General features: G+C 37.6%; 1 long non-coding RNA gene across 1 annotated transcript; it reads right to left on the bottom strand.

Moving 5' to 3' along the window:
* Window positions 1–5,987: 5,987 nt before the first annotated feature.
* On the bottom strand, window positions 5,988–12,303 carry LOC131496471 (uncharacterized). Its single transcript, XR_009254497.1, has 2 exons — window positions 12,191–12,303; window positions 5,988–6,235 (listed from the first exon to the last, which is right to left on the bottom strand). It is a non-coding gene; the product is annotated as an uncharacterized LOC131496471 (long non-coding RNA).
* Window positions 12,304–16,428: the final 4,125 nt, after the last annotated feature.

Below are 16,428 nucleotides of genomic sequence, written 5' to 3'. Positions count from 1 at the left end.
ATGCTTAATTTAACAATAACAACCATTTTCCAAACTCCAACTTTTAAATTAATTTCTATAAGTATCAAATTTACTTAGACCCTACTCCATTAGTAAAAGATGAACTAGGATCCAAAGTCATAATGGTTGATTCAACAATAAGCATTTTCAGTTGAAAAACCCAGTTATATTCCAACATGTATCAGCTTTAAATTTTAGGTGCAGACACTGATGAAGGTCAACAGTTAGTGATTCATTTCCTGCACTTGTCACTATGCTGCTTGTTACAACAGATTTCTGGAAGTGACTGACAAGGGAAATAATCATGCAAAGGTCTTGTTTGTATGGCATGAGTAAATATAATGTGGGCCCAATACCATGAAATGTTTTGATTATTAGAAATTCTCATAGAAGTCACTCATAGCATATGAGTGAGAGAACCGAAATATATAGGACTCTATCTTCCCAGACAGTCACAAATATGATGCAAGGGGAAGAGAATAAGATAAACATATAAAGATTGGTCATGGTAGGATGCACCTTTCCATCCACACATACGTGTGAATATTCTTTTGATATTTAGCATTATATTGGCTTCAGCTTGGTCTTATAATATAGCTTCCATTTTTTTAAGTGACCTTTATTTTTTTTAAAGCATATTACAACAGACTTTCCCTTCTGTGGCTAGTATTTGCTATTAATTTTTTAAACTAAGACCTATCTATGTTGGAGCAATGAGGCATCAATTGTCTTAGTTCTGATGTGGGCTAAATATTTGTTAAGGCCCTGAAGACTGAGTTGTACATGGCAGGTCAATTCTCTAAAAGATTTCTGATAACAACTTTCCTTTTAAACCTCTGAACTAAAAACAGAAGAGGAGCATGTCTTTTTCAAAAGAGGTGGCCTGGAAAAGAGAAGAGAACGAACCTTGGTTATTTATTTAGCTGAGAGGCCTCATGTGACTCATTTTACCTCCATGTATCTCTTGGGTAAAAGGGAGAATAAGATAGTGCCTCCATTGAAAGGTTTAAATTCTACGATGGTTGTAAACATTCAGTACAGTGCCTGGAATAAAATGACTGTCTAGGAAATATCAGAGATCATTTTTATTAATATATTTTCTGGCTCCTCAAAAGTAGATATTAAGGTGGGTACACTTGTTAGACTGCATGATAGAGTCTCTTTAGCAAAGGCTTGTTTCTAATAGACATGATGTATTTTGAATTGATGGATAGGTAAGTCTGTGCCATCGTTTTTGGCCATTGTGCCGGGTTACCGTCTTTTGATGAGCAACTATGCAATGATCATGAAATGAGCAAGACTGACCACCTCAGTGAATGTTCTACTGGTCTTCAAAGATGTGGTCAAGGTCTTTATGACCAACTCAACAATAACCAAGGAAGCCAAGGAAATGGAAAGCAGTGAAAGCCAGTTATGTAAGTAGCATATTTTGCATCAGTTACAGAGCTACATAGACTCAGATGCCTTGTTAATTTCAGCAACTTCTTAAAATGTACTATCATGCATGAAGTGTAATCCCAATAAGCTACTTTTGGAGAGGACTATATGGATAACTGGAACACAACAGTATCAGTTCCAATTTATACATCAGAATATTTTTAATTTTATATTTAATATTATTAAATATCTGTAGTGTGGCACCAGAAATTAGTATAAATGATTTCTTCATTCTTTGGATGTTTGTTCTCAGGAAGACAATAGTGCTGTGATGGAGAAATGGTTTCAGATAGAAACTTCCACAATGGCGGACACAGACCATCCACATTAGGGTATATCAGAGATGAAAATCATGTCAGAAATTTTGATAGTTTGTAACTCATTAACGACTGAAAAGTACATACAAAACACTATTTTTAAAAATCCAGGATTTATTGATTCATCTGTTATGTGCCAAAACGGAGCTTTTAGCAATTCCGAGCTGTTCTCAGAAACAATGAGACTTTGCTAAATACATGCAGTGCCTAAAGTTTGGTCTTTGCGGAGTTTAACATGCACAGCTGGGTCTTATTATTGGCATCAGTGGAATTTGTAGCACTCTCTATTTTATAACGCTTCCACACCTACTTTTACCTTATAAGGTAAGATCCAAACTCTAAATGTGTATTATACACAGGCCTATATTTAGCAGCAAAATAATGATTTTTGCAAGCCAAAGAGAAACAGAAATTCTGCCCCCAGATGCTGTTTTTGACAAGCAGCATCTAAATAGTTGCTGCCCAATGTCATGGTAGTTGATGACTGAGATGATTCCAGCCTGTTTTTCTACAGCCGCTATGTAAAGCCAGATTTCTGTTTTGTAATACAACATCTAAAATACTTACATGCATAACTGAGACTAAAATAAGATGAAATTTTAAGTACCATAAGCACATTGATGAAGTGGCTAGTTTCATTAGACTTTATGTTTAAAGTCATGACCCCAAATGCGACTCTCTTCACAGTGTTGAGGAATTTCTCAAATTTTTTATAGCAAGTCCTGTTCTTAAAAAGCCCAAAACCTTTTAATCAACCTGATTATAATTGACATACTTGGAGAAGCTTTCTGAGCCATCCGAGTTTCTTCCTCTCTGGGAACTTTCTTGGACATACAGGGTGAGATCCCCCAAGTGTCCATTGTGTACCATATGGCCCAGCCTTGGTGGCCATTGGTGACTGATGGGGAGGAGCAAGACCTAAGCTGTCCTAACAATGCCTCTCACAGTGTCATGGTTGTTGTTGTTGTTGTTGTTGTTGTTGTTGTTGTTTTGGTTTGTTGTTGTTGTCTCGAATAGATGAGGGAGATAATTTTCTCATAGGAGACCTTGGTAGCTTCCATCAAATGACACCAGTCAGTGCACAATTAGGATAATCTAGCCAACTAGTCAAGAGCAATGGGGAAGAACTTTTTTACCTTTGAGTTTTTCCATCTGGCTTTTTTGAAGCCTAGCAATAGCCCTCCCTTTCCTTAGACTGGGCGTAGTGAAGTCTTCTTTCAAAATCAGTTTTGTAGAGAATCACAAAACTACAAAATTAGTTTCAGCGTGGCTTAATTATTATTCAACAAATATAATAATCCAAAAAGTTATGACTGATGCAAAAATCATGAGTAAGAGCTGTAATAGCTCCCTATCTAAAATAAATCCTATTCTAATACTTGTCTCCTCTTACTCTAATTATACTTCTATTTGATTGTCTATCCCACTCACTAGAATACGACCTTACACAGGTAAGAGCTTTTTCTTTCTTGTTCGTCACCGAATTCATGATGCCTAGAATAGTGACAGGTGCATGGTAGGCTTTCAGTAAATATTGGTAAGTGAATAAATTGCCTAAATTTAAAGGTAGCATCCATTAGCATATCTCTTTTCTGGGGGTTGGGAGGAGGTATTTATCTCTGAGAAATATTAGTGGATTAAAACCGAATGTGTGTGTTTGTTGTGATGCTGGGTTGCCCTAGTAGGGAGTCGGGAGTGCCAACAGGCAGCACAGCAGGGGTGGCATATGAATGATAGCTTGATTACCAGTTTTTAAATTACATTTCGTACCTGGGGGAGAAATGGTTTGTTACACTTTTTCTTTGTAATTGTCCTTTATCTAATAATTATTTTCTTTGATGCTTAAGTTCCTAAGAAAATTCTTATCCAATTGGATCTAATTCATGCATTCATTTCACTCATTCACTTATTTATTATTCTGAGTGTCTGCTGAGACAATTTTGAGTGTCTCTTGGGCCCATAATTATTCATGTAGCTGTTCCTGATTAGATGCTACTTCTTTACCTGCTTCCTTTCATATCTTTCTCTCTGTATCTACTCTACGTTAGAGAACATGCCCTGCCATTTGGGGTGATCATTTCTTTTTTGTTTGTTTTTAAGAAATTATCTTTCATCTTTTTTTTAAAGTTTATTTTATTTATTTTGAGAGAGTCAGAGAGAGAGAGAGAGAGAGAGAGACCACAGGAGTGGCAGAAAGAGGAAGTGAGAGAGAATCCCAAGCAGGCTCTGCACTGTCAGTGAGGAGCCTGATATGGGGCTCAAACTCAAGAATGAACCATGAGATCAAGACCTGAGCCAAAATCAGGAGTCTGATGCTTAATGGACTGAGACATCCAGGAGCCCCTGGGGCGATCATTTCTTATCTGGGAAAACCCGGCTTGAGAAGAGATTCTACCTGGTCCTAAGTGCTTTACACAATCAAAAAACCAATAAAACAAATGTAACTAGTTATAAAGATCTCCAATTATTATAGCTAATGAACCACACACAGATAGTTTTTGTTTTTGTTTATTTTTAATATCACTCTGTTTTCTGAACTTGGGCAATGGTTGACTAGCCAATCAATGGATGCAGTTCTTGTAGACCCTTCCTCCCCATCTCTTTGTTTTAATTATGTATTCAGTAGATGAGTGTTAACTATCCACATGCCCCATAGGAATAAGATGATGAGGCGGGCATGGTCCAGGCTGCTCAGGAGCTCAATCGTACTAATGTGTCCTTGGCTGTATCTTCATATCTCTGCTGACATTTTATGTTGGAACACTTCTCTCTTGGTTAGAAGCTTCCAGACTCCCACAGCCATTAGATCTTGTTTATTTCATAGGTTTGACAAGGATTTTTCTGCCTCTTATTGTTGGCTGTGGGATTTTGACACATGTTGAATTAGATGATGCTTCTTTCCAGGACTTAATTATGTGTATTTTTTGATCACTTACTAGAAAGTCAATCTATCTCCAAGACGATCAATTTACATAGTGCTAATTATGTTCATATTTGGGAGTGTCTTTGTTATACCTTATAGTTTAAAATTTCTTTTGGGGGGTGCCTGGGTGGCGCAGTCGGTTAAGCGTCCGACTTCAGCCAGGTCACGATCTCGCGGTCCGTGAGTTCGAGCCCCGCGTCAGGCTCTGGGCTGATGGCTCGGAGCCTGGAGCCTGTTTCCGATTCTGTGTCTCCCTCTCTCTCTGCCCCTCCCCCGTTCATGCTCTGTCTCTCTCTGTCCCAAAAATAAATAAATAAAAAAAAATAATAATAAAATAAAATAAATTTTCTTTTGGGATTTTTAGGGGCTCCTGGGTGGCTCAGTAGATTAAAGGTCCAACTCTTGATCTTGGCTCAGGTCACAATCACACGGTTTGTGAGATCGAGCTCCATGTCGAGCTCTGCACACTTGCTCTTGCTCTCTCTTAAAATAAATAAATAAATTTAAAAAAAAATAAATAAAATTTGGGGGGGATTTTTAGATTTTGAAGCTTTTATCTGTTTCTTCTTTACCTGTGGTGGAAAATATGTCCAATCACAAATGCGGTGCCTTTGATCAAGGTCCACTGTGAAAAAGTAGGGTGTTAGGAGGGAACAGAGACCTGATGTGCCACAACATTTTAGGACATAAGTGATACTTGAAGATTCTGGCCTTCAACAGAGATGCCAAGAATTTTACTGTCATGGAACTCTTGTGAAAATTCCTACGAAGACTTACATTAAGTAATTTTCAGATGGGAATTTACCTCATTATTTTATTTTATTTTAAAAATTTTTAAATGTTTATTTACTTTGAGACAGAGTGAGCCTGAGTGGGGGAGGGCCATAGAGAGAATTCCAAGCAGTCTCCACACTGTCAGAACAGACCCCAAGACAGGGCTTGATGTCACAAACCCATGAGATCATGACCTGAGCCGAAATCAAGAGTCAGACACTAAACTGATTGAGCCACCCAGGTGCCCCATCCCTTATCATTTAGGATTTATTTTGAATTCTCAGATCACACACTACATAGGTATGACCCACAATACAACTAGATTCTTTCCCAGACACAAAATACAACAGTAAATTGTCCTCGACTTACAAACATTGAAAATAAGATTATTGAAACATCTGAACAGAACAAACACAAAATGGCATGGAATATCCTCTTATAAAACAAATATTTAAAGAAATATGCATGTAGGAAATATTTGGAATCTGGTCAGTAATCCCTATCTGATTAAGAAGACTTCACCATGATCTTATCACTACTATCCATCAGCATGTTTGTTTATTAACTCACCCTGAAACATGTCTTTGTGCCAAATCTTTGACACGATTAGGATTTACCTCCCAAGTCTTCAGAGCAATTTAGCATCAAACTCCCTTCAGACTGCTTCTTGGATTGTCTGGGTTACTTAAATAGATGACATTTGTTTGCACTTCTGGGTATCTGATCTTTAGTACTTTCCCAGTGTCATCTCTGTTCTTTCTTCTAAGAGCTGCTTTCTCAGTATCTAAGAGACAAAGGAAGAAAATGAGAGGAAGGAACCATATGGGTTTTCTCTACCCTGAAAATATAGGATTATTTGTTATGTCTCATTGAAATGAAGTAATTTCCATGTTATTACCTAGGAGTTAAATATCCTGTCATCATCTAAAAATAGTTATCTCTTTAAATATAATGGTTAGGGTAGTAGCTTGGACCATTCAATAAGAGCTCGCTTTAATTAAGAGACATTAAATCACAAACTAATTTTTATTCAACTGTGTCCTGAAAGATTCGATTGTTTCCTTTATGAAATATAAGACAAAATAATATCCGTGTCCAATTTTAAAATACAGACATAACTATCTTGGTGAATTAGATTATCAGAAAAATGTGAAGAGAGAGCCAGTTGAGAATAGGGTAGGAATAGATCCAAAGGTAGGGACTAAAGTATTGAAGTTTAGACACTGTCTCAGAAAAGGAAGGCTGAAGAGGGTACAAACATGAGGGGATGAAGCCAGGACTGGGGCGACTAAAGATGCTCAAATATGCAGATGATTCTGCAGTAAAGTGGTATCAGAGACAGCTTGACCTCTTTTGCAATCTTTTCAGTGTCTCTCCCTGGATCCAGTTTATCAGAATATACCTACATACTGACATATGAAAAAGACATGAGAATCACCAATCAACCAATTTCTGTTGCTTATTTAACAAGGTTTATTTTTAAAAATAACAGTAGAAATATTTCCATTTATTGAGTGGGATCTCAATGATGTATCAGTCACTTAATTTCCTTATGTGTATTGCTTTATTAAAATCTTATTTAAAAAACACAATGAAGTAGGTATTTCCCCAGCATTAAAGATGTAGAGACTGAAGCTCAGAGAGGGTAAGTCTGTGCCTATGGCCATAGGGCAAGTAAGTGACAGATTGAGAACCTGAGAACAAACCCGTCTGACTCCAATCCCATGCTCTTAACCAAATGTTTTGATCATACTCACACTGACACTACATGTCAACGTCTGTTCACGGCTTCCTTGTCTGTCTTCCACTGACATACTTATTGGAAAAGACAATGAATAAAATCAACACCAAAATTATTAAGTGAATCTTTCCAATGATTGATGTTGGTCGAAGCGGTTTTTTTTTCAATCATTTTTTAGACAGATCTTAACTTTAATGTTATAATTACACAAATTTAGAATTCAGTTCAAATTTTTCCAAGATTAAAACAAATGAATAAATCAGAAAGCATAATGACTTTTGGAAAACATCCAGTTGTCATAAATCTGTCATGACCAACTAAAGGATACAGCACATTAAAGAAGCAAACTTTCATGTTTTGCCAAGCATTAAAACATGCAAATTTCTCTCGTGCTGCATTATGTACATTTAAGAAATGTTGATGACAGGGCTATTTTAAAGGCTCTGCAATATCCTTTTTTGGAAATATTTGTTTCTGTAGCAACTTCAAAATGCTAACAACTGGTATGCTGATTTTAAAACACTTATGATATCATGCAAATGTTGAACTTCAAAATTTAACTTGTGGAACATTTGTTCTGGTGGGCAGAGAACTAGGCACATTTCATTTGTGTGACTTTTAGCAAATTTTCTAATCTCTCCGAGCTTTAGTGTTATCACTTGTATATTTGTCGAAACAATACCTTCTTCAGAAATTTGTTGGGAGGATTGAATGAGGCCATGAATAAAAAAATGCCTTGTACATTGTCGATGCTCCACGATGCCTTTTGTAAAAAGCTGTTGAGCAAATTAAATGAATAATGATGCTAACGAATTTGCACACAGTGAGGACTCAACAAAGGTATGTGTTTTTCTTCCCTAGATATTTTAAATTATGATAGCACACTGGACTTAAAATTCTCATTCACAGACCTATGTTCTTCCAGAATGCACAACATGCTGGCACTGACCATTCATACAGCTATTTATTCATTAATTTATTCATGCATTCATGACATGTTTATTGATTAATCACTAGATTTCAGGTATGTCTAACATTCAGACAAAAACTGACATATCGGTAAGTTTTTTCCTATTTATTGAAGCTATCTAGATAGTCGGGAAGATGCTGACTCAAACCAATTGAAAAAGGAAATTGAGAATGGAGGCAATTTCAGAAATATTATGATTAAGCCACATTATTTGTTTTCTGTCATATAAACATTTTCTTAACAGACTCTTAAATTACCCTTAAATTATTTTGCACAGCTTAAATTAACGGATAATATTAGTTGAGCAAGTATTATGTGATTGCAAAAGATCTGCCTGATAGGAGTTGTCATTGCTCTCATAGAAGTTCTTTCTTTGATGGAAATGGTTAGCCTACCATTTAAGGCAACATCAGTCTAAAATACAAATTGATTCCTGACTTGAGCAACTGCTACATATTGTAGTTATTACATTCTATTTAAACACTCCTTCTCGGGGCGCCTGGGTGGCTCAGTCGGTTAAGCGGCCGACTTCAGCTCAGGTCACGATCTCGCGGTCCGTGAGTTCGAGCCCCGTGTCGGGCTCTGTGCTGGCAGCTCAAAGCCTGGAACCTGTTTCAGATTCTGTGTCTCCCTCTCTCTCTGCCCCTCCCCTGTTCATGCTCTGTCTCTCTCTGTCTCAAAAATAAATAAACGTTAAAAAAAAAAATTAAACACTCCTTCTCTTACAAAAACTATTCTTTGATTTAACTTGCCTGAAAATGTATAACACTCTGTCCTGTACAGCAATATTTTGCCATGTGGATACAGTAATTGAGAACAGTGATTTACCTAAATTATCTCTAGTATACGGTCAGACTTGAACCTATTAGATTATCCATCTCTCATCAGATTAAATGTCTATGTAGGGCCTTGAATGTTGTTAAAATCCATGGCGTTAAAGAAATCTGTTTGGAGTCATCTCCATAATGGAGGCTTCTTACACACTCATGATTTCATCTCTTTCTTTATAATCCTTGGAACTCATCTATTGCTTTACTGAAACTCTTGCTTAGCCTAATTAATTTTTCATGTGAGTTTACTGAGGTAATTTTTGCCTGTTTAAATGTTTCCCAAATAGTACTGCTTTTGATTTCAGTGAAACTTCAAAAGATATTTCTTAGTTTTACTGTTCTAAAATTTAGTCACTCAGCCATGTTTGCTCTGTTTAATAACTTAGTGGTCTTAAGCATTTTTATCTCATCCTCTCATCCTCTTCTCAGACTTTATCATTCCGGATTTATGATATCTAATTATTTTTGGCCTTTCCTCACAGAAGCCTCAATTTCCCCTTCATTATCTTATCTTTTCTTCCATGGAATTTTCCAGCTTCATTGTTTGTTTGTTTGTTGACCCCAGCCATCAGAGATATATCCAATATTCTGGGTTATGATACAATATGTTTTTGTTTTTGAATAAGCAAATAGGTTTTTTTCTAGAAAACTTCTAGAAATATTCCTTCCATTTTTTTCTAGAAAGTTTCTAAAAAGACAGTTACTAGCACTCTGCTAAATTTCTGTAATGTAATTCTTTTCTTTCACATTGAAACAAATTTGGTGGAGACACGGGAAATTTCAGAAAACCTGAGAAAATGAAATCCTGATACTCACTGGAGATGGTCAATCTCAGGCTGCATGACCACTTAACAGAATCTAAACAGTGCTCATGAAGCAACCAGTCTTGTTTACTAATCATTAATTAAACAGACTACAAAGTGAAATCTCTAATATTTCAAATTCCCTGATCTTTGGATGCTGAAAGGCCAATCTTATGAGAGTAAACTTTGAGAAGATTTACCAGGTTATGTGACTGAATAGGAAGACAGCAATGAGCCTCAGCATGAGTAATAATAACTCCAAAAGTAATATCACTCAAAGAATGTTAGAAAATTCTTGGCTCTGGATGTTGAACCCATCTACAATAGAGACCTGATTATCAGTAGAATCCATTCCCTGTCTGTATTCATCTAACATGTTGCTTTCGACATGTTGGAATTCCCAACTTTGAAATGATATAACTCAATGAGCCTTAGTAACTCACTGTTCCCAGCTTCCCAGCACAAACATGATATCTTTCCTTTACGCATTAGACTGATGAATTTTTTCCTACTATCTATAAGGCACCATGTATAAACTACTTCTTAGAAGAAATTAGGGGGGGTCTGGGTGGCTCAGTTGGTTAGGTGTCCAACTTCAGCTCAGGTCATGATCTCACATTTCATGGGTTTGAGCCCCACGTCGGGCTCTGTGCTGATAGCTCAGAGCCTGGAGCCTGCCTTGGATTCTGTCTCTCTCTGTCTCTCTCTCTCTCTCTGCCTCTCCTCTGCTCATCCTCTGTCTCTCTCTTTTAAAAATAAAATAAACATTAAAAAATATTTAAAAAAGAAGAAATTAGAACTCACTTTCTAGAGGAGATGAAGTTGGTGGACCTGAATTTAAATAAAAGGCAGAGTATGTTAAGGGCATAATAGAGGTGTAAATAAAGGGCTATGTAGCTTAAAGACAAAGTCACTGAATTGAGTAGATTCATAAAGTTGTTTTAATTAAAAGGCAGAATCGAATTTCAAAAGGCAGAGTGGAAGAGATTTCCAGGCAGCAGAGGCTGCATGAACAGAAGTGCGAAGGCATATTTTAGCGAATAGCCAGTCATCCACTGAAACTAGGTATCTAGAATGAATTTAGCCTAACTAGTAGGCCATGGAGTCGATTTAAGAAGCCAGTAATAAAATACTTTTGCTATAGCTGCCTCAGGTACAGAGGTGGAAGTATTGGCGGGCTAAGGGTTCTGTGTTTTGATTGGGAAATTTCCAAGTGTGAGATCTTAGAAAGGATACAGCTGTGGCGTGACTGAGTGTGTACTTTAGGGTTACTGTGAACTCGATGCTCTTTATCTTAGAAGGGTGTTGAATTACAACCAGGGGCTGTGGTAGTGCTGTTGTCCTGTCTTGATACCTTTGCTCTCAGGGACTTATGGATTTATTGACTTGGTTGTACATATGATTTTATATAGTTAATTTTCAGTTTTAGCTCTGAAAACATATAACTCCTTCTCGCTGAGGCTAAAAGCAAAAAAAAAAAAAAAAAAAAAAAAAAAGACAAAAAACTCTAGGAAGATCTTGGGACGATCACTTGGGTCTTTCACATTAAACAAACAAATGGACCTGTTTGTGGATTTCTAAGACTAGACCATGCACTCATTGTTTCAGCTCCAATATTTTGAAAAGAGTTTGGAAGTCATCACTCCCATCCTTAGAGAGGAAAAAAAAAAAAAAAAGGCCCCAAACATTGCAATTCAACAACTTTTCTAGAACCCATCAGAGAACTAAAATCACAGGACAAACACACCAAAATGTGGAGAGGTAGGCAAATCTGCTTTCCTAGAGACATAGCCAATATCTGCTTTCCTAGAACAGGAGTCACATAAACTGGGGTCCTCGTAACAACAGTGAATTATAACTGAGAGCTGCAAGAGTCAGACTCCCTTTCAGGAAGAATACTTAGGGAAGCCCACGTCAGTAGAGGACACAAAAATCAAGGATGCTGGAGGAGTTGGAAGCCTCTGGTACCTACAGTAATAGCAAGAGTTAAATAGAGCCCAGCTTCTAAATTGATTAATAGACTATCTCACACTAAAGGCCTATTTCTCTCAGTGCCTATTATCTCCGACATTATTCCAGTTTACAACAAAGTACTACAAGGCCTGGGAAACCCAAGAAAAAAATGCAGTCTGAAGAGACAAAGCAAGCATCAGAACCAGATTCAGATATGACACAGTTGTTGGAAATATCAGACTAAGACAGTCGGTCATGCTTTGTCACTATTTGGCATTATTACTCATTCCTTGAGGTTTACATACCACAAATCCTGAATCATGTTTGAAGCACTAATAATTACAAAATAAGACTCTTAAAAGCCACAAGTATATGAATGAATGTACACATGTAGAAACATCACAGGAACCAAATTCAGACGTTCTGCAGAGAAATCACATACCTGCTTCCCTGCAGAACAGTTGTTATCTGAAGAAAAAGCCAACATCTCCCCGGAGAAGCCAGACTAAAGCTCTAGAGTATAATCCTGTAGAGTTTGCTGTCCTAAGCTATTTTCTCAAACGTTGGGGTGGGGGAGGGTGTGGTGTAGAGGGGAAAGGGAAGGAAATGATGCATTTGGCATGTTGTAAAGCTAGATTTGTCATCACTTTCAATGGTTCAGAAACTTGAAGCCAATATAGTTATCAGCACATAGGAAAGGGTTTATATTTAATATTGTTTCCCCTGGAAACTTCCAGCCTTTCCAGCTAAGATTTGTCCTATTGCTCAGTTGTTTTGGTTCACTCTGATTTATTGCTGAGCTCATGAATCATTTGTCTCACCCATATAAGAAAAAAAAAATTCTTTGTATTGATTTCCCTTCTATATCAGTGGCTGTGTGTGGCTCATTAGATGATAACTTCAGCTGTAGGCTGTAAGCCTGAGACTCAAGAGACTGATGTGCAGAGTACAATGACAGGAATTCAGGTTAGCATGCAACAGAGTTTCTATTTCCCCAGAGATACTTGTGTGGAAGACAAGGGAAATGCACTGACGTTATTAGCGATGTATTTAGAACAGCCAGTACTCCCACCCTCGGTTCCATTGTTGAACTGCCATTGTTATTTCCATAAAAATCACACTAGGCTGTTTCAAGTTTATACAAATGATTTACTTCCACACTTGCAAGAGTGAGAAATAGTTCTTTAAAACAAGCATTTATTTGAAAAAATTTTCAAACAGGTCCTATGGGGATACAGGATGGAGAAGGCACTCTAAGACCATTTTTTAAAGCCTCAACATAATTATGGAAGCTTTTCTAAATGAAAAGACATCCTACTAAAGTCAACATCGTTCACAACTCCAAGTATGACGAATTAAAGAATATTTACTTATTTAAAGGTTTTATTTATTTATTTTGAGAGAGAGAGAGCGTGAACAAGGGAGAAGCAGAGAGAGAAGGAGAGAGACTCAGAAGCAGGCTCTGTATTGCCAGCACAGAACCCAACACGGGGCTCAAACCCATGAACTGTAAGATCATGACCTGAGACAAAACCAAGAGTTGGACACGTAACCTACTGAGCCACCCAGGTGCCCCCAAGAATATGTGTTTAATTTGGGGATTTATTTTAGCCCTTTATTATCATGACCACATGCATAGTAATAACACTAACGATAATTTAATTGATTTAATACTGTCTTTGCCTTCATCTGACAATGAAGAGGTTGGTTTTTATTGGATTTCCTATTAGATAACCATCTGAAAAAATTTAAGATAAACCAAATTTATTTTTAGTTTTATAAAACTTTCTAAACATATCTCTGTCAAACATGTGTGGTGAACTTCTTAATAGCAATTAGAAAGGAGTGGTTACTGGTTGCCAGAGAATACTTAACTAATTTTGTCCTAAAGTTATCTCAGTCTTAACTACTTAAAGGTGCCTTGCAAGTCATATTCAACAGTGCCTTCAGTGATCAACTAGTCTAATTCCCCTAAGTTTCTCATGTACTGGATAAAAATCTAGAAAGATGCAAGTAAGATTTGCTTTTGATTAAATTACATTTCTTTTGGGTTCAAAAAAAACTTTTAAACTAGAGTCAATGGTGTGGTAATAACATACGTGGGTTTGGGAGTCTGAGAAATTTGGCTTAAATCTCTGCTCTAAAAATATATTTTAACTTGGGGGCACCTGAGTGGCTCAGTTGGTTAAGCGTCCAACTTCGGCTCAGGTCATGATCTCACAGTTTGTGAGTTTGAGCCCCGAGTCGGGCTCTGTGCTGGCAGTTCAGCGCCTGGAGCCTGCTGTGGATTCTGTGCCTCCCTCTCTCTCTGCCCCTCCCCTGCTCATACTCTGTCTCTCTCTCAAGAATAAATAAACATTAAAATGTTTTTTAAAAACTTAAGAAAAATAAAATTTACCTTGGGTCTGGACACGCACATAGCCTCCCTGAGGTCCATGTTTTATTTAAAAAAAAAAATTTTTTTTTAACGTTTATTTATTTTTGAGACAGGGAGAGACAGAGCATGAACAGGGGAGGGTCAGAGAGAGGGAGATACAGAATCTGAAGCAGGCTCCAGGCTCCGAGCCGTCAGCACAGAGCCCGACACGGGGCTAGAACTCACGGACCGCAAGATCATGACCTGAGCCGAAGTCGGCCGCCCAACCGACTGAGCCACCCAGGCGTCCCCTTGAGGTCCATGTTTTAATGAAACTTGGGGGCAGTTGCATAGTGCTGTGCTTGGTACATGATAAGGTGCTGCAATTCTCCTTGCCTTAATATGATAGTGCTCTTTTTGCTTGTTTGTTTTTTCATAAGCTATGATTTTAAGGAGCTTTTCAAATGTGTGGTCGATAATGAGGGAATTTGAAGGAGTTCACATCGGATAGATAGCTTCTATTTTCTCAGTGAAGTGGGAGCTTATCAAGACTGTATAGTGTAATGAAGATTGAAATGAAGGTTTAGAATAGCTATCGTGCCCCTGTCTCCATGAGCTCGGTATCTTTACTATACGGCTATTGATACTCTGGTTTCTCAGGATTTGTGGCACTCATGACTCTACAGTTTACCTAAGAAAACCACAGCCAAATAGTTGGTGAGATGAAATCAATGCAAGTGGAAATCAGAGTAGAAATTATGCTTTCTTTATCGTTTACAATGTTTTCACAAAGCTGACAAAGCATACTTTTGGAGGTGAGACATAGTGCTTACCACACTGTTATTCATTGTATTCATTTGTTCCCTCATTTATTTAGCAAACACAACCTGGTAGTTCATTTTTTTTCATCAATGAATAATATCCATTGTGCCAGTGTGTTTACCCATTCACCTATCGAAGGACATCTTGGTTGCTTCTAGGTTTTGGCAATCATGAATAAACACGCATGTGTAGGCTTTGGTGTGGACGCAACTTTTCTTTTTTTTTTTTTTTTTTCTTTTTTTTTTTTTTTTGCAACTTTTCTATTTATCTGAGTAATTACCAAACAGTATGATTGCTGGGGCACACGGTAAGAGTATGCTCAGTTTTGTAAGAATCGCCGAGTGTCTTCCAAAGTGGCTGTACCATTTTGCATTCCCACCAACAGTAAATGAGAATTCCCGTTGTTCCACATCCTCATCAGGAAGAAACGGTATTGAGAGTGAGAATGGGAGCATATCTCAGAGGTGTGCGAGCACAATGAGACCAGGAGAAAAAGTACGGGGCTTAGTAGCTGCATCAGGCAGAAAGGTAGTTAAAAGTGAACAGCGTGGGAGAGCTTGTCGGGCACGTGTCTAGGACTATAGTCTGTAGCAATCCATATGGATGGATGAATGGAGAAAGCATTTTGAAGTCAAAGAGGTAGGAGAACGTGAAGAGGAAAGTCAGGGATGCTAAAGGAAGAGTTTACAAAAAAAGGGGCGGCTATGGGGGGCTTATTCAATTACATGTAGAAGTCGCTCACAGACCACATAAAGGTTTTTCAAGGTAGCCCACCAACACATAGATTCCAAGGTTGTTTACAAATTTTCCTAGTTCTCTGTCTATTTGAGCAACCAAGTCTTCAAGAAAAGCAAAAAGAATGGTAAAGCCCATATGCAAAAAGCCAATTTAACTTGATATAAATTCAAGTTCTATAATATTTAGTGTTTTTAGGTTAGAAATATTCTGCGTGAAGCGAAACTTGTAATGAGGACAGCGATCCGCCCTTAATCTCATGATGCCTTGGACCGAAGATGTTTTTTTTATCGTATCAAGGGGCCCTTGTATTGCTCTGTAGATTGATATTGTACAGCCTGCTACATTGCTGATTTTCATGGATGTGCTGTAGAGGTCTTGGCCCCAGGCAAACTGCATTCCTTTGAGGTTAACCCAAGTAGGGCTTTATGGAAAGCACTGTAAAAGGGACAATGGCCCCAGAGTAAATGCTTAGGGAGTCAGCTAGCTCACCACTTTCTAGGCAGCCTTAGCCCTCAACAGGCAAAAGCATCTCAAAGGCCACTGGATTCCAAACTATAAGAGAAAGAAATAAGAACATCCAGCTTATATTTTTCATCATCTTTATCGTTTGTTTGTTGATCTTTTGAGATACTTTGAAACTACCAAGACGTAAAACGCTACCTCTATATAATACCTCAAAATTATAGAATTTATCAAGTTTGGTTTAGATTTAGTCCCCGAAAGTGGATTGAAGAAAACAAAGAACTCTACTAGGATCTTTCATT

Source organism: Neofelis nebulosa, chromosome 1 (genome assembly GCF_028018385.1).
Source record: "Neofelis nebulosa isolate mNeoNeb1 chromosome 1, mNeoNeb1.pri, whole genome shotgun sequence".
Lineage (NCBI taxonomy): Eukaryota > Metazoa > Chordata > Mammalia > Carnivora > Felidae > Neofelis > Neofelis nebulosa.
The sequence above is the reverse complement of the archived record's forward strand: the minus strand, read 5'-3'. Positions and strand labels throughout refer to the sequence as shown.